Source organism: Procambarus clarkii, chromosome 3 (genome assembly GCF_040958095.1).
Source record: "Procambarus clarkii isolate CNS0578487 chromosome 3, FALCON_Pclarkii_2.0, whole genome shotgun sequence".
Taxonomy (NCBI): Eukaryota; Metazoa; Arthropoda; class Malacostraca; order Decapoda; family Cambaridae; genus Procambarus; species Procambarus clarkii.
Window position 1 is genome coordinate 57,856,708 of NC_091152.1, and position 18,624 is coordinate 57,875,331.

Sequence of the window (18,624 nt, forward strand, 5' to 3'; positions counted from 1 at the left end):
TACCCTACCCCATTTTGACCCTATCACCTCTCCTCCATTCCAACCTTTCCCCCCTGTCCCCCTCCCCCTTCATCCCATACCCTCCCTATCCTTCTCCCCATCACCCCGTATCCTCCATGTCCCCCCTATCTCCTTCACCCACACCCTTCCTGTCCCCCCACTTTCCTTGCACTCCCACCCCAAACTCCTCTGAGACCCTGCAAACCACCTCACGGATCCTCTCACCCACAGAACAGCTTTCCCCACCATCAGAATGCTCGCCAAGAACGGGACAAGAAAATGAACAGAAGAAAGTGAGCTTCAAGGCAATGTACACTAACATAGATGGGATTACAAATAAAACAAGTGAACTCGGAGAATGGGCACTAGAAGCAAACCCAGACATGATAGCACTCACAGAAACAAAGCTAAAGCAAACCATAACAAATGCAGTGTTTCCACAGGGCTACTATGTAGTGAGGAAAGAGAGAGAAGGGAGAGGAGGAGGTGGTGTAGCTTTGCTGATAAGAAAAGGTTGGAGTTTCGAAGAGATGGTAAATCAGAACTGTGAAGGTTTCAGTGACTACATATCAGGCACCATAGCAACTGGAGGACAGAAAATTATAGTAGTAGTCATATATAACCCCCCACCTAACAACAGAAGACCCAGACAGGAATATGATAGAAACAACGTGGCCACCATCAGTATAATAGAGAGAGCAGCTTCTGTGGCTAGCAGGAACGGATCCAGACTACTAATCATGGGAGACTTCAACCATGGGAAGATAGATTGGGAGAATAGATACCCACATGGAAGACCAGACACATGGAGAGATACGCAGCTGGACGTGGCAACAAGAAACTTTCTAAGTCAACACGTCAAGGGACCGACAAGAATGAGAGGAGAGGACGAACCAGCTCTGCTTGATCTGATATTTACCCTAAATGAGTCGGATATAAGGGACGTTAAGTTGGAAGCCCTTCTGGGAATGAGTGATCATAGTGTATTGAGCTTTGAGTACCTGGTTGAGCTAGGAATTATCTCCCCAAAAAAGAACAGGGAAACATAGGGCTGGCGTGACGAAAGGGAAACTATGAGGAGATGAATAAATTCCTAAGGGACATACAATGGGACACAGAACTCGGAACCAAGTCCGTACAAGACATGATGGACTATGTCTCCCAAAAATGTCATGAGGCTCTAAGCTTGTTTGTCCCAGCCCGACCGGAAAAAACAGAGAAGCAAAAGAAGAATCTGTGGTTTACTAGGGAATGTATGAAAACAAAGGAGCTGAACAAAAGGGCTTGGAAGAACTTCTGTAATAACAGAACACTAGAAAGTAGATTGAGATACCAGAGAACCAGGAACGAGTATGTTAGTGTGAGAAGAGCAGTTGAGAAAAGGTATGAAAATGATATAGCTAACAAAGCCAAGACCGAGCCAAAGCTACTACACAGTCACATCAGGCGGAAGGCAACTGTGAAGAAACAGTTGATGAAACTTAGGATAGGTGAGAACAGGTACACAGAGAATGACAAAGAAGTGTGCGAGGAAACTCAACAAAAGGTTCCAGGAGGTCTTTACAATAGAGCAAGGAGAAGCCACGGTGCTAGGAGAGATGACAGCAAACCAGGCGACCTTGGAAAGGTTCGAAATTACAAGTGATGAGGTCAAGAAGCACCTATTGGAGCTGGACGTGAGAAAAGCTGTTGGGCCGGACAGAATATCGCCATGGGTATTGAAAGAGTGTGCAGGAGCACTTTGCTTGCCACTCTCCATAGTGTATAGTAGGTCACTGGAAACGGGAGACCTACCAGAAAGATGAAAGACGGCTAATGTAGTCCCAATATACAAAAAAGGGTGACAGACAAGAGGCACTGAACTACAGGCCAGTGTCCTTGACTTGTATACCATGCAAGGTGATGGAGAAGATTGTGAGAAAAAACCTAGTAACTCATCTGGAGAGACGAGACTTCGTGACAATCCATCAACATGGGTTCAGGGAGGGTTAATCTTGCCTTACAGACTTAATAGAATTCTACGATCAGGTGACAAAGATTAAGCAAGAAAGAGAAGGATGGGCGGACTGCAGTTTTTGGACTGTCGGAAAGCCTTTGACACAGTACCCCATAAAAGGCTGATTCATAAGCTGGAGAAACAGGCACGAGTAACTGGTAGGGCACTACAGTGGATAAAGGAGTACCTAAGCAATAGAAAGCAGAGAGTTACAGTGAGGGGTGAGACCTCAGATTGGCGTGAAGTCACCAGTAGAGTCCCACAGGGCTCTGTACTCGGATCTATCCTGTTTCTGATATACGTAAATGATCTCCCAGAGGGTATAGACTCATTCCTTTTAATGTTTGCTGACGATGCCAAAATTATGAGAAGGATTAAGACAGAGGAGGGACAGCATGAGGCTTCAAGAAGACCTGGACAAGCTGCAGGAATGGTCGAACAAATAGTTGTTAGTGTTTAACCCAAGCAAATGTAATGTAATGAAGATAGGTGTAGGGAGCAGGAAACCAGATACAAGGTATCATTTGGGAGACGAAATACTTCAGGAGTCAGAGAGAGAGAAAGACCTAGGGGTTGATATCACGCCAGACCTGTCCCCTGAAGCTCATATCAAGAGGATAACATCAGCAGCATATGCCAGGTTGGCTAACATAAGAATGGCCTTTAGAAACTTGTGTAAGGAATCTTTCAGAACATTATATACCACATATGTCAGACCAATCCTGGAGTATGCGGCTCCAGCATGGAGTCCATATCTAGTCAAGCATAAGACTAAACTGGAAAAGGTTCAAAGGTTTGCCACCAGACTAGTACCCGAGCTGAGAGGTATGAGCTACGAGGAGAGACTACAGGAATTGAACCTCACTTCGTTGGAAGACAGAAGAGTTAGGGGGGACATGATCACCACATTCAAGATTCTCAAGGGAATCGACAGGGTTGATAAAGACAGGCTATTTAACACAAGGGGCACACGCACTAGGGGACACAGGTGGAAACTGAGTGCCCAAATGAGCCACAGAGATATTAGAAAGAAATTTTTTAGTGTCAGAATGGTTGACAAATGGAATGCATTAGGAAGCTATGTGGTGGAGGCTGACTCCATACACAGTTTCAAGTGTAGATATGATAGAGCCCAATAGGCTCAGGAACCTGTACACCTGTTGATTGACGGTTGAGAGGCGGGACCAAAGAGCCGGAGCTCAACCCCCGCAAGCACAACTAGGTGAGTACAACTAGGTGAGTACACACACACACACACACACACACACACACACACACACACACACACACACACACACACACACACACACACACACACACACACACACACACACACACACACACACACACACACACACACACACACACACACACACACACACACACACACACATACACACACACACACATAAGCCAGGGGAGCCGGTGGCCGAGCGAATAGCACGCTGGACACGTGATCTTGTGGTCCCGGGTTCGATCTCGCTGTCACGGCTGCTTCCTGGGGTGTGTGTGTGGAGTGGGGAGAAAAAAATAGTAGTAGTAGAAACAGTTGATTGACGGTTGAGAGGCGGGCCGAAAGAGCAGAGCCCAACCCCCGCAAGGACAACTAGGTGAATACACACACACACACACACTCCCACACTCACTCACACACACACACCCACTCACACACACACACACACACACACATGCACACATCCACACATAGTCTTGGGTCAGCCTGGATAGGGAGCAGACATGTAGGGTCAGCGGTCCGTGTATACCGAGGGAACAATAGGGTTCAAGGGAGCGGGTGTACTGTGCAATGGGAATCGGGACAGTGTAAATCGAACAGTGGCATTGTAATGCAACACATTGATCACATCTTGCGGTGAATTATCTTAGTGAATTTAGAGAAGATAGGTAGTGAAGATCGATTCCTTGAGGAAGCATCAGTCACATCAGCCGGGACCCATGTGGAGACCTGAAGACCACCACAGGATTACCGACTAACCGACGTGTATTCACCTAGAGTACTTGCGGGGGGGGACTGGCTGGTAAGTGCTCCCTGATAAGTCTCCAACAGTGTACAAGGTTTATATAATATCATATCATAAACACTATTGCATTCCATTCAATAATATAATCGTAAGTGGTAGACAGGTAACAAGGGCAGCAACTGTGAGCTCACTGGGAACCCAGATAAGCCGCTAATCCCCCAGCCGTAGTCTGTAGACAACACCTCACCCACCCACCCACCAGCAACCACACGCACACACGTACACACACAGGCACACACTCCCGAGCACACGCATGCACACAGACGTACACGCACGCACAAAGACGTAAACGCACGTACGCACGCACACACACGCACATATATTTAATATCTCAAAGTGGCTCATTCCAGGAAGAGGTTGACATTCAATTGGCCCTCATGACACACGCACGCACACGCAAGCACATCCACGCACACACAAGTACACGCACATACACACATACGTACATGCACACTCACACACAAGTACACGCACACGCATACACATGTACACTCTTAGTCAGGGTAGGAGGGTCTAAACACCTTGTGGCAAAGGCATAAGGTCACATACACTCTTACTCCACCCCCTCCTTTTACCCCCCATCTCACTCTCCCAAAACACTCCCCCCCCCTCGCACTCCCACTCTCCCCTACCACTCACCACACATACACACACATACATTACCCCCTCCCCCCTTTTTCTCACTTCTGTAGCATACCAGATATTCCCCCCTACCCCCAAAACCATCCCACACAGTGGGACCCCCTCCATCTCCCTCACCCTCTCCCACCACCTGACCTGAAGTGACCATCTCCGCCCCCTCCCACCCACCAGTTTCCCAAGCATCCCCCCCCCCTACAAACACACACACACACACACACACACCCTCACGACAACTGGACACCATAGATACAATCTCCCTCCTCCCCCCCTTCCCCACCCTCCCTCTCTCTCTTTCGTCCTCTCTGTTCTCTCTCTCTCTTTCGTCCTCTCTGTTCTCTCTCTCTCTCTCTCTCTCTCTCTCTCTCTCTCTCTCTCTCTCTCTCTCTCTCTCTCTCTCTCTCTCTCTCTCTCTCTCTCTCTCTCTCTCTCTCTCTCTCTCTCTCTCTCTCTCTCTCTCTCTCTCTCTCTCTCTCTCTCTCTCTCTCTCTCTCTCTCTCTCTCTCTCTCTCTCTCTCTCTCTCTCTCTCTCTCTCTCTCTCTCTCTCTCTCTCTCTCTCTCTCTCTCTCTCTCTCTCTCTCTCTCTCTCTCTCTCTCTCTCTCTCTCTCTCTCTCTCTCTCTCTCTCTCTCTCTCTCTCTCTCTCTCTCTCTCTCTCTCTCTCTCTCTCTCTCTCTCTCTCTCTCTCTCTCTCTCTCTCTCTCTCTCTCTCTCTCTCTCTCTCTCTCTCTCTCTCTCTCTCTCTCTCTCTCTCTCTCTCTCTCTCTCTCTCTCTCTCTCTCTCTCTCCCTCTCTCTCACCCTCTTTCTATCTTTTTTTTCTCTCTCTCTTGCTCCATCTGTCTCTTTCTTGCTCTCTCTCTCTTTCTTTCTTGCTCTCTCTCTCTCTCTCTCTCTCTCTCTCTCTCTCTCTCTCTCTCTCTCTCTCTCTCTCTCTCTCTCTCTCTCTCTCTCTCTCTCTCTCTCTCTCTCTCTCTCTCTCTCTCTCTGTCTCTCTCTCTCTCTCTCTCTCTCTCTCTCTCTCTCTCATTCTCTCTCTTACTCTGCCCCCCCCTCTCTGCACCCCCCTCTGCCTAATCCTATCAAAACATATCAGAGAAAGGGACAAAATAGCAGGAGGATGCAACAAAGACACAGGGAATAGTCAAAGTGACCAAACGAAGGAAATGTTAGCCAAAGTTTTGGAGGAATTGAGCAGGGAGATACATGAAATGAGGATTACAATTAAGAACCTGCAAAGTGAGCTGTCATCAGCAAGGGAGGAGATCAAATCCCTCACAGAGAAAATAAAGAGCTGAGCATCAGATTATCATCCAAAGGGAAGCTGGGTATATTGCATTGGAAGGAAATGCCTCTGTACCTGAAACATTTGCGGAAAGACTGAGAAAGAGCTCAGAGCAATGGACACAGTGAGGGAGGTAGCGATGCAAGCAGCTACCTCACAGGAAGAAGCAAGGTGCACCAGTCAGCTGCTGGAGAGAAAAAGATCAGTGGTAGTTGTAGGCATCAAAGTACATAAAGGATCCAATAGGCAGGAATGGAATAGCAAGGACAGAGAGGCAGTACTCAGGGGTTGCTGCCTCAGAGAGGCAGCAACTTTGCAGGTTGCTAATTGTAATCCTCATTTCATGCATCTCCCTCCCTCATTTCATGCATCTCCCTCCCTCATTTCATGCATCTCCCTCCCTCATTTCATGCATCTCCCTCCTGATACTGAAGGGGTTACAGATGGAAGGGGCTGAACAAAACAGTGAGAAGTTTTTAGGTTGGGCTGGTACAACAAGGACAGAAACCGACAGGTAAAGGTGGTGTTTAGAAATGAGACCACGAAAAAGGTTATTCTAGAAAGGGAGAGTCATCTGCAGTATGTGGAGGAATACAAGAAAGTATTCTGCACAGGGACAGGATGAAGGAGGAGAGAGCCAGGGCAGCAGAGGCAAGGAGGATGCGCAGGGAGAGAGGAGTAAACCAGGAAATCACAGCCCAGCAACAAACCAGTCCCAGAGACAAGAGGGGAACGCAAGACCAGCATCCCAGCAACACCAGAGGGGAGAGCAACACCACCATCCCCCTCTGCATAGAAACCCTCCATTCCCCTCACCCTACCTGCCTCTCACTTAAATGCTCATCCAACCCTCCCTCCCCCCCCCCCATTTTGACCTTGTCACCCCTCCCCCATTCCCACCACGTCCCCCTTCCCACCTTACCCTCCCTGTCCCCCTCCTCCTTCATTCCATACCCTCCCTATCCCTCCTCCCCATCACCCCGTATCCTCCATGTCCCCCCTATCTCCTTACCCCACACCCTACCTGGCCCCCCTTCCCTTAAACCCCCACTCCCACCCCAAAATCCTCTGAGACCCTGCAAACCACCTCACAGATCTTCTCACCCAGGGAACAGCTTTCCCCACCATCAGAATGCTCACCAAGAAGGGGACAAGAAAATGAACAGAAGAAAGTGAGCTTCAAGGCAATTGTACACTAACATAGATGGGATTACAAATAAAACAAGTGAACTCGGAGAATGGGCACTAGAAGAAAACCCAGACATAATAGCACTCACAGAAAGAAAGCTAACGAAAACTATAAAAAATGCAGTGTTTCCACAGGACTAGTATGTAGTGAGGAAAGATAGAAAAGGGAGAGGAGGAGGCGGAGTAGCTTTGTTGATAAGAAAAAGTTGGAGTTTTGAAGAGATGGTAAATCAGAACTGTGAAGGTTTCAGTGACTACATATCAGGCACCATAGCAACTGGAGGACAGAAAATTATAGTAATAGTCATATATAACCCCCACCGAGCGACAGAAGACCCAGACAGGAATATGATAGAAACAACATGGCCACCATCAATATAATAGAGAGAGAGCAGCTTCTGTGGCTAGCAGGAACGGATCCAGACTACTAATTATGGGAGACTTTAACCATTGGAAGATAGATTGGGGGAACAGAGACCCACATGGAAGACCAGACACATGGAGAGATAAGCTGCTGGACATGGCAACAAAAAACTTTCAAAGTCAACACGTCAAGGGACCGACAAGAATGAGAGGAGAGGACGAACCAGCTCTGCTCGATCTGATATTTACCCTAAATGAGTCGGATATAAGGGACGTTAAGTTGGAAGCCCTTCTGGGAATGAGTGATCATAGTGTATTGATCTTTGAGTACCTGGTTGTGTCGTGACGCTGAACCCCGGTTCATTCCGAACACAGCGATTACACAACACATAACACCTTGCCTCAGCAACCGTTACTACCACCGTGTACTCCTACACACACCAGACCCTTGAGGCGTACCACTAGGTTTGTACTGGAACACAATGAGTGAACATATGGAAGGTATTTAAAGGCCGTTGGGTTTTGCCATTTAATTACAAAGAATAGACTCTGACAAATAATAACATATTAACATACTCTATTAGGTAAATACACTTCCAATACCCATAGACCACTTGACTTCCGCGGTCACCACTTGCACTCGTAACTTCCGCCTAAGTCCCTAATACGGAATGATTACTACAACGCTCCACACCCGGTTAGTCTTTCATTCAATACTCACATACTGCAGACTTAACTTCGTCACTAAGATCACATCAGGTTCTCGCATAGCTGTCTGCTACACTTCGCTGCTGCCGCAAACGGAGATCCAGAGGACTTCTCAGTTCAACTCCCACAATCAGACTGTCTTTTGCCAACCATGGTCTCAAACATTTCACCCCGCCTCTCAAGGAAGGTATAATCTGATTAACCTTAACCCTAGAGCGGTAACCTTGTTCCTATTAGCCTGAGTCCTCTTTCCAGGAATTATTAATTTGGCTAAGCAGGTGCGGTCTTAATCCATTGACCTTTCTTAGATATGTGATCCATAGTCTGTCTACTTAACATGTACTTCCAATCATCATTCGTTAAGTATTGTAGTAATGATCCTCTAGCTAATAATCCCTACTAACTTGTGGATTACAACACCTGAGCTAGGAATTATCTCCCCAAAAAAAAGAACAGGGAAACAAAGGGCTGGCGTATCGAAAGGGAAACTATGAGGAGATGAATAAATTCCTATGGGATATACAATGAGACACAGAACTCAGAACCAAGTCCGTACAAGACATGATGGACTATGTCACCCAAAAGTGTCAGGAGGCTGTAAGCAGGTTTGTCCCAGCCCGACAGGAAAAAACCAAGAAGCAAAAGAAGAATCCGTGGTTTAATAGGCAATGTATAAAAGCAAAGGAGCTGAACAAAAGGGCATGGAGGAACTTCCGTAATAACAGAACACCAGAAAGTAGAGAGAGATACCAGAGAACCAGGAACGAGTATGTTAGTGTGAGAAGAGCAGCTGAGAAAAGGTATGAAAATGATATAGCTAATAAAGCCAAGACTGAACCAAAGCTACTACACAGTCACATCAGGAGGAAGACAACAGTGAAGGAACAGGTGATGAAACTTAGGACGGGTGAGGACAGGTACACAGAGAATGACAAAGAGGTGTGTGAAAAACTCCACAAAAAGTTCCAGGAGGTCTTTACAATAGAACAAGGAGAGGTCACGGCGCTAGGAGAGGTGGCAGCAAACCAGGCGACCTTGGAAAGGTTCGAAATTACAAGAGATGAGGTCAAGAAGCACCTATTGGAGCTGGACGTGAGAAAAGCTGTTGGGCCGGATGGAATCTCACCATGGGTATTGAAAGACTGTGCAGGAGCACTTTGCTTGCCACTCTCCATAGTGTATAGTAGGTCACTGGAAATGGGAGACGTACCAGAAATATGGAAGACGGCTAATGTAGTCCCAATATATAAAAAGGGTGACAGACAAGAGGCACTGAACTACAGGCCAGTGTCCTTGACTTGTATACCATGCAAGGTGATGGAGAAGATTGTGAGAAAAAACCTAGTAACACATCTGGAGAGAAGAGACTTCGTGACAACCCATCAACATGGGTTCAGGGAGGGTAAATCTTGCCTTACAGACTTAATAGAATTTTACGATCAGTTGACAAAGATTAAGAAAGAAAGAGAAGGGTGGGCGGACTGCAGTTTTTTGGGCTGTCGGAAAGCCTTTGGCACAGTACCTCATAAAAGGCTGATGTATAAGCTGGAGAAACAGGCAGGAGTAACTGGTAGGGCGCTCCAGTGGATAAGGGAGTACCTAAGCAATAGGAAGCAGAGAGTTACAGGGAGGGGTGAGACCTCAGATTGGCGTGAAGTCACCAGTGGAGTCCCACAGGTCTCTGTGCTTGGACCTATCCTGTTTCTGATATACGTAATTGATCTCCCAGAGGGTATAGACTCATTCCTCTCAATGTTTGCTGACGATGCCAAAAATTATGAGAAGGATTAAGACAGAGGAGAACAGCTTGAGGCTTCAAGAAGACCTGGATAAGCTGCAGGAATGCTCGAAAATATGGTTGTTAGAGTTTAACCCAAGTAAATGTAATGTAATGAAGATAGCTGTAGGGAGCAGGAGACCAGATACAAGGTATCATTTGGGAGATGAAATACTTCAAGAGTCAGAGAGAAAGACCTGGGGGTTGATATCACGCCAGACCTGTCCCCTGAAGCTCATATCAATAGGATACCATCAGCGGCATATGCCAGGTTGGCTAAAATAAGAACGGCCTTTAGAAACTTGTGTAAGGAATCTTTCAGAACATTATATACCACATATGTCAGACCAATCCTGGAGTATGCGGCTCCAGCATGGAGTCCATATCTAGTCAAGCATAAGACTAAACTGGAAAACGTTCAAAGATTTACCACCAGACTAGTACCCGAACTATTTTTTTGTATTACTATTATTTTCTACCACAGACGTGGCCACACATTTACAATGCTAACCAGCATATATACATTTTCTTCTGTCCTCCATGGACAGGGTTAGAGAAGCGTTAAACATATAGTTCAAGGGTTTATTGAACACTCAACCACAGAAGGTGATGCTTTTAAAATGCTAAGCTAACCTACATACGTAAATACATAGATACACAGATTTACGTATGCCCTACATAAAGTGTTCGATGTGTCCTTTACATAGTGTCATTAATGTGCATTTACAAAGGCGAAATGTAATTCTGATCAGCTTCCATATATAATTTATACACATACATATACATACACACACATACATATACGTACACATACATATATACATACATGTATACATACATATATACACACACACATGCATTCACATACATTTGTCTCTTTTACTCTGACAGGGTGAGATAGCTGATAGAGAAACTAGTGTGCAATTAAGCACTTAATCACTGAAGGTGATGAAGGTGCTTTTACAAGCTCAGGTTATATAGTTACATCACATACATACATTGTATAATTGATACATTACAAGGTTAATCTTGGGTACAAGTCCAATACCCGAGCTGAGAGGTATGAGCTACGAGGAGAGCTACGGGAATTAAACCTCTCTTCGTTGGAAGACAGAAGAGTTAGGGGGGGCATGATCACCACATTCAAGATTCTCAAGCGAATCGATAGGATAGATAAAGACAGGCTATTTAACACAAGGGGCACAGGTGGAAACTGAGTGCCCAAATGAGCCACAGATAAGAAAGAACTTTTTTAGTGTCAGAGTGGTTGACAAATGGAATGCATTAGGAAGTGATGTGGTGGAGGCTGACTCCATACACAGTTTCAAGTGTATATATAATAGAGCCCAATAGGCTCAGGCTCCTGGGGGTACGCCTGTTGATTGACGGTTGAGAGGCGGGACCAAAGAGCCAGAGCTCAATCCCTACAAGCACAATTAGGTGAGTACATTAGGAAGTGATGTAGTGCAGGCTGACTCCATACACAGTTTCAAATATAGATATGATAGAACCCAGTAGGCTCAGGAAGCTGTACACCAGTTGATTGACAGTTGAGAGGCGGAACCAAAGAGACAAAGCTCAACCACCGCAAGCACAAATAGGTGAGTACACACACAGAATTAGGAGGATTACGATAGAGAAAGACAGTATGAGGCAACAAGATGACATAGACAAGCTGAATGAATAGTAAAAAAAAAATGGCTATTAAATTTAAACCCAAGTAAATGTAAGGTAATGAAACTTGGCGGAGGAAACTGGAGGCCAGACACAGGATACAAATTGGGAAAGGAAGTCATTCATGAAACGGACAGAGAGAAAGATCTAGGAGTTGATATCACACCAAACCTGTCTCCTGAAGCCCACATAAAAAGATTAACATCTCCGGCGTATGCGAGGCTGGCTAACATCAGAACAGCCTTCAGAAACCTGTGTAAGGAATCATTCAGAACCTCGTATATCACATATGTAAGACCAATGCTGGAGTATGCGGCCCCAGCATGGAGCCCGTACTTTGTCAAGCACAAGACGAAGCTGGAAAAAGTTCAGAGGTATGCCTCAGGTTAGTCCCAGAACTAAGAGGCATGAGTTACGAGGACAGGCTGCTTGAAATGCACCTTACGACACGGTGCAAAGAAAGAAGAGTAAGGGTCACTATCTACAAAATTTTCAGAGGAATTGACAGAGCAGATAAAGATGAACTGTTCAACACTGGTGGGACGCGAACAAGGGGACACAGGTGGAAACTGAGTACCCAAATGAGCCACAGGGACGTTAGAAAGAACTTTTTCAGAGTAGTTAACAGATGGAATGCATTAGGCAGTGATGTGGTGGAGGCTGACTCCTTACACAGTTTCAAATGTATATATGATTGAGCCCAGTAGACTCAGGAATCTGTACATCACTTGATTGACGGTTGAGAGGCGGGACCAAATTGCCAGAACTCAACCCCCGCAAGCACAACCTGGTGAGTACAACTAGGAGTGTACACATACACACACACACACACACACACACACACACACACACACACACACACACACACATATGTAGGGCCTCGCTTGCTGAGTGGATAGTGCTTGGAGGTCGTAGTCCTAATGACCTGGGTTCGAATCCCAGCGGAGGCGGAAACAAATGGGCAGAGTTTCTTTCACCCTGAAGAACCCGTTTACCTAGCATAAGATAGGTACCTAGGAGTTACATAGCTGCTACGGGCTGGTTCCTGGGGGTGTGTGAATGCATGTGTTAGAGAGAAATATATGTAGTAGATATAATAGAGGAATATGTTGACCAGACCACACACTAAAAGTTGAAGGGACGACGATGTTTCGGTCCGTCCTGGACCATTCTCAAGTCGATTGTCAAGGTTAATCGACTTGACTCGACTTGTCACCACCGAAACGTAGTCGTCCATTCAACTTTTAGTGTGTGGTCTGGTCAACATACTTCAGCCACGTTATTGTGACTCATCGCCTGCATAGAGGAATATCCCTCTCTCCATCACCACCTTCCCTCTCCATCACCACCTTCCCTCTCCATCACCACCTTCCCTCTCCATCACCACCTTCCCTCTCCATCACCACCTTCCCTCTCCTTCACCACCTTCTCTCTCCATCACCACCTTCCCTCTCCATCACCACCTTCCCTCTCCATCACCACCTTCTCTCTCCATCACCACCTTCCCTCTCCATCACCACCTTCCCTCTCCATCACCACCTTCCCTCTCCATCACCACCTTCCCTCTCCATCACCACCTTCCCTCTCCTTCACCATCTTCCCTCTCCCTCACCACCTTCCCTCTCCTTCACCACCTTCCCTCTTCATCACCACCTTCCCTCTCCATCACCACCTTCCCTCTCCATCACCACCTTCCCTCTCCATCACCACCTTCCCTCTCCTTCACCACCTTCCCTCTTCATCACCACCTTCCCTCTCCATCACCACCTTCCCTCTCCATCACCACCTTCCCTCTCCATCACCACCTTCCCTCTCCTTCACCACCTTCTCTCTCCATCACCACCTTCCCTCTCCATCACCACCTTCCCTCTCCATCACCACCTTCTCTCTCCATCACCACCTTCCCTCTCCATCACCACCTTCCCTCTCCATCACCACCTTCCCTCTCCATCACCACCTTCCCTCTCCATCACCACCTTCCCTCTCCTTCACCATCTTCCTTCTCCCTCACCACCTTCCCTCTCCTTCACCACCTTCCCTCTTCATCACCACCTTCCCTCTCCATCACCACCTTCCCTCTCCATCACCACCTTCCCTCTCCATCACCACCTTCCCTCTCCTTCACTACCTTCCCTCTTCATCACCACCTTCCCTCTCCATCACCACCTTCCCTCTCCATCACCACCTTCCCTCTCCATCACCACCTTCCCTCTCCTTCACCACCTTCCCTCTCCATCACCACCTTCCCTCTCCTTCACCACCTTCCCTCTCCATCACCACCTTCCCTCAACCTCACCACCTTCCCTCTCCATCACCACCTTCCCTCTCCATCACCACCTTCCCTCTCCATCACCACCTTCCCTCTCCATCACCACCTTCCCTCTCCATCACCACCTTCCCTCTCCTTCACCACCTTCCCTCTCCCTCACCACCTTCCCTCTCCTTCACCACCTTCCCTCTTCATCACCACCTTCCCTCTCCATCACCACCTTCCCTCTCCATCACCACCTTCCCTCTCCATCACCACCTTCCCTCTCCTTCACCACCTTCCCTCTCCATCACCACCTTCCCTCTCCATCACCACCTTCCCTCTCCTTCACCATCTTCCCTCTCCCTCACCACCTTCCCTCTCCATCACCACCTTCCCTCTCCATCACCACCTTCCCTCTCCATCACCACCTTCCCTCTCCATCACCACCTTCCCTCTCCTTCACCATCTTCCCTCTCCCTCACCACCTTCCCTCTCCTTCACCACCTTCCCTCTTCATCACCACCTTCCCTCTCCATCACCACCTTCCCTCTCCATCACCACCTTCCCTCTCCATCACCACCTTCCCTCTCCTTCACCACCTTCCCTCTTCATCACCACCTTCCCTCTCCATCACCACCTTCCCTCTCCATCACCACCTTCCCTCTCCATCACCACCTTCCCTCTCCTTCACCACCTTCCCTCTCCATCACCACCTTCCCTCTCCTTCACCACCTTCCCTCTCCATCACCACCTTCCCTCTCCCTCACCACCTTCCCTCTCCATCACCACCTTCCCTCTCCATCACCACCTTCCCTCTCCATCACCACCTTCCCTCTCCATCACCACCTTCCCTCTCCATCACCACCTTCCCTCTCCTTCACCACCTTCCCTCTCCCTCACCACCTTCCCTCTCCTTCACCACCTTCCCTCTTCATCACCACCTTCCCTCTCCATCACCACCTTCCCTCTCCATCACCACCTTCCCTCTCCATCACCACCTTCCCTCTCCTTCACCACCTTCCCTCTCCATCACCACCTTCCCTCTCCTTCACCACCTTCCCTCTCCATCACCACCTTCCCTCTCCATCACCACCTTCCCTCTCCTTCACCACCTTCCCTCTCCATCACCACCTTCCCTCTCCATCACCACCTTCCCTCTCCTTCACCACCTTCCCTCTCTATCACCACCTTCCCTCTCCATCACCACCTTCCCTCTCCTTCACCACCTTCCCTCTCCATCACCACCTTCCCTCTCCATCACCACCTTCCCTCTCCTTCACCACCTTCCCTCTCCATCACCACCTTCCCTCTCCATCACCACCTTCCCTCTCCTTCACCACCTTCCCTCTCTATCACCACCTTCCCTCTCCATCACCACCTTCCCTCTCCTTCACCACCTTCCCTCTCCCTCACCACCTTCCCTCTCCTTCACCACCTTCCCTCTTCATCACCACCTTCCCTCTCCTTCACCACCTTCCCTCTCTATCACCACATTCCCTCTCCATCACCACCTTCCCTCTCCATCACCACCTTCCCTCTCCATCACCACCTTCAATCTCCTTCACCACCTTCCCTCTCCCTCACCACCTTCCCTCTCCTTCACCATCTTCCCTCTTCATCACCACCTTCCCTCTCCATCACCACCTTCCCTCTCCATCACCACCTTCCCTCTCCTTCACCACCTTCCCTCTCTATCACCACCTTCCCTCTCCATCACCACCTTCCCTCTCCATCACCACCTTCCCTCTCCTTCACCACCTTCCCTCTCCATCACCACCTTCCTTCTCCTTCACCACCTTCCCTCTCTATCACCACCTTCCCTCTCCATCACCACCTTCCCTCTCCTTCACCACCTTCCCTCTTCATCACCACCTTCCCTCTCCATCACCACCTTCCCTCTCCATCACCACCTTCCCTCTCCTTCACCACCTTCCCTCTCTATCACCACCTTCCCTCTCCATCACCACCTTCCCTCTCCATCACCACCTTCCCTCTCCTTCACCACCTTCCCTCTCCATCACCACCTTCCCTCTCCTTCACCACCTTCCCTCTCTATCACCACCTTCCCTCTCCATCACCACCTTCCCTCTCCATCACCACCTTCCCTCTCCATCACCACCTTCCCTCTCCATCACCACCTTCCCTCTCCATCACCACCTTCCCTCTCCTTCACCACCTTCCCTTCCATTTACCAACTTCTCCACTTGCCCTTCATCCCTGTAATATTTGACCAAGGTGACTTCTGTTTAATGAGATTGGAAATGTGACTGATTGGCCATATCATGCAGAAGTGAGTAGCATGGGCTAGACCCCGAGCTCCATCCCCGAGCCAAAGACCAGTCACCCTGCAGAGTTTAGTGTAACTAGCCCCAATTGTATGGCGTCGGGGATAAAATGAGGGTGTACCACCTCACTTATGGAATAATATGCACATTGTAGCTTACCAATGTTTCGTAGTGTTCACGTAGACGCTATGTAATTGGTTGCTGATAGATGGCGTGGTTTGTTGTGTTGGATGTATAATGCCTCATCAATGTTCGGTCTTCTGTTGTCACTGTATTTGTCGATTATTCTGGTGATGTTTGTCAGGATATCGCTGGTGATGATCTGGTTATGTGTTAAGACTGTGTGTGTTCCTCGATAGATCCTTGCTGTTTGTGCATTGTTAGACGTCTAGAACGGGGATGATGCTGTCTTGCCTATATATTGAGATCGTTGGGGACTGACAGTCCCCAAGTGGGCACGTAAAGGCATAGACGACATTTGTCTCCTCCAAGGTGGTTTTGTTTAGTGTCAGAAGAGTTCATCGTGAACAAGTTTTCTGTCTTTGTACTCTTAAAGTATATTAATAATTTCTATATTCTGTTGTAGGTGTTGGTAGGCGGTCATCACAAAATATATCAAAAATGTTTTTCATGACACACTCTTCCGTGTTGTAAGTCTGGGAGGCGGCGCTCCTGTGGAATATTTTAATAGTAGAGACTTGTAGTGTGTTGTTGTCTGAAGTCGCGTGACGGCTCACCTTCCTTACTCTGATCTCTTCCATATATCCTTTATGGTAGCCATTGTTGACCAGGACCTGCCTTACTCCAGTATTGTCCAGGACCTTCCTTACTCCAGTATTGTCCAGGACCTGCCTTACTCCAGTATTGTCCAGGACCTGCCTTACTCCAGTATTGTCCAGGACCTGCCTTACTCCAGTATTGTCCAGGACCTGCCTTACTCCAGTATTGACCAGGACCTGCCTTACTCCAGTATTGACCATGACCTGCCTTACTCCAGTATTGACCAGGACCTGCCTTACTCCAGTATTGACCAGGACCTGCCTTACTCCAGTATTGACCAGGACCTGCCTTACTCCAGTATTGACCAGGACCTGCCTTACTCCAGTATTGACCAGGACCTGCCTAACTCTAGTATTGACCAGGACCTGCCTTACTCCAGTATTGACCAGAACCTGCCTTACTCCAGTATTGACCAGGACCTGCCTTACTCCAGTATTGACCAGGACCTGCCTTACTCCAGTATTGACCAGGACCTGCCTTACTCCAGTATTGTCCAGGACCTGCCTTACTCCAGTATTGTCCAGGACCTGCCTTACTCCAGTATTGGCCAGGACCTGCCTTACTCCAGTATTGACCAAGACCTGCCTTACTCCAGTATTGACCAGGACCTGCCTTACTCCAGTATTGACCAGGACCTGCCTTACTCCAGTATTGACCAGGACCTGCCTTACTCCAGTATTGACCAGGACCTGCCTCACTCCAGTATTGACCAGGACCTGCCTTACTCCAGTATTGACCAGGACCTAGTATTGACCAGGACCTGCCTTACTCGTCAACCTGCTTGCCGCTGGTCCCGGGTGTGAGGGACACGGTTGACATAGACAGCGACAATACTCCGCTAATACCTATATGGCAGCTCTTAGCATTGAAGCCCATTTATATGTTAGATCCCTAGTGGGTTGGATGGTAGAGCGACGGTCTCGCTTCATGTAGGTCGGCGTTCAATCCCCGACCGTCCACCAAGTAGTTGGGCACCATTCCTCCCCCCCCCCCGTCCCATCCTAAATTATTAGTCTTAACGCTTCCAAGTGCTATATAATCGTAATGGCTTGGTGTTTTCTCCTGACAATTCCATTCCCTTAGTGTAAACTGCAGTAAACCCACCAGTCCTTTCCCAGACTGTTGCATGGTTTAATATTCCTTCGTGGATGAATACCTTCACATTGCTGGTGTGTGTACAGCGTGAGGTGTAGCCGGCTTCTGTGTACGTTCTCAGAGTTACTTTAGTACACAACTAAGTTGAGGATCCAACACTATGAAGCACATTGTCGTGAAGTGAAGAAGACAATATTTTACCATTTGACTTTGTCATCATTTTTATATTCTTATCAGTAACATGTGAGAAATTACAGACAACCTCATCTGGATCTGTTTCTCATAGTTTGATCAAGAGCAAATTATAGTTTCTTTTGGTGTTGCTTTTAATTTTCCGACAAATGTCTTATTCACGCGATATATTCAAGATTTAATGTAATAAAATTACACCAAAGATGTTTAACTTTTTAACTCAGCAAATTGGCAACAAAGTTCCGGGAAGCTCTTTAATTTTCTTAGATTTAGTGCAGAGTTAGAGGCCAAGATAAAGGTTTTGCAGGACTCTATAAATGTATAGTTGTAGCGAGGACGTCTTCCACGCCTTT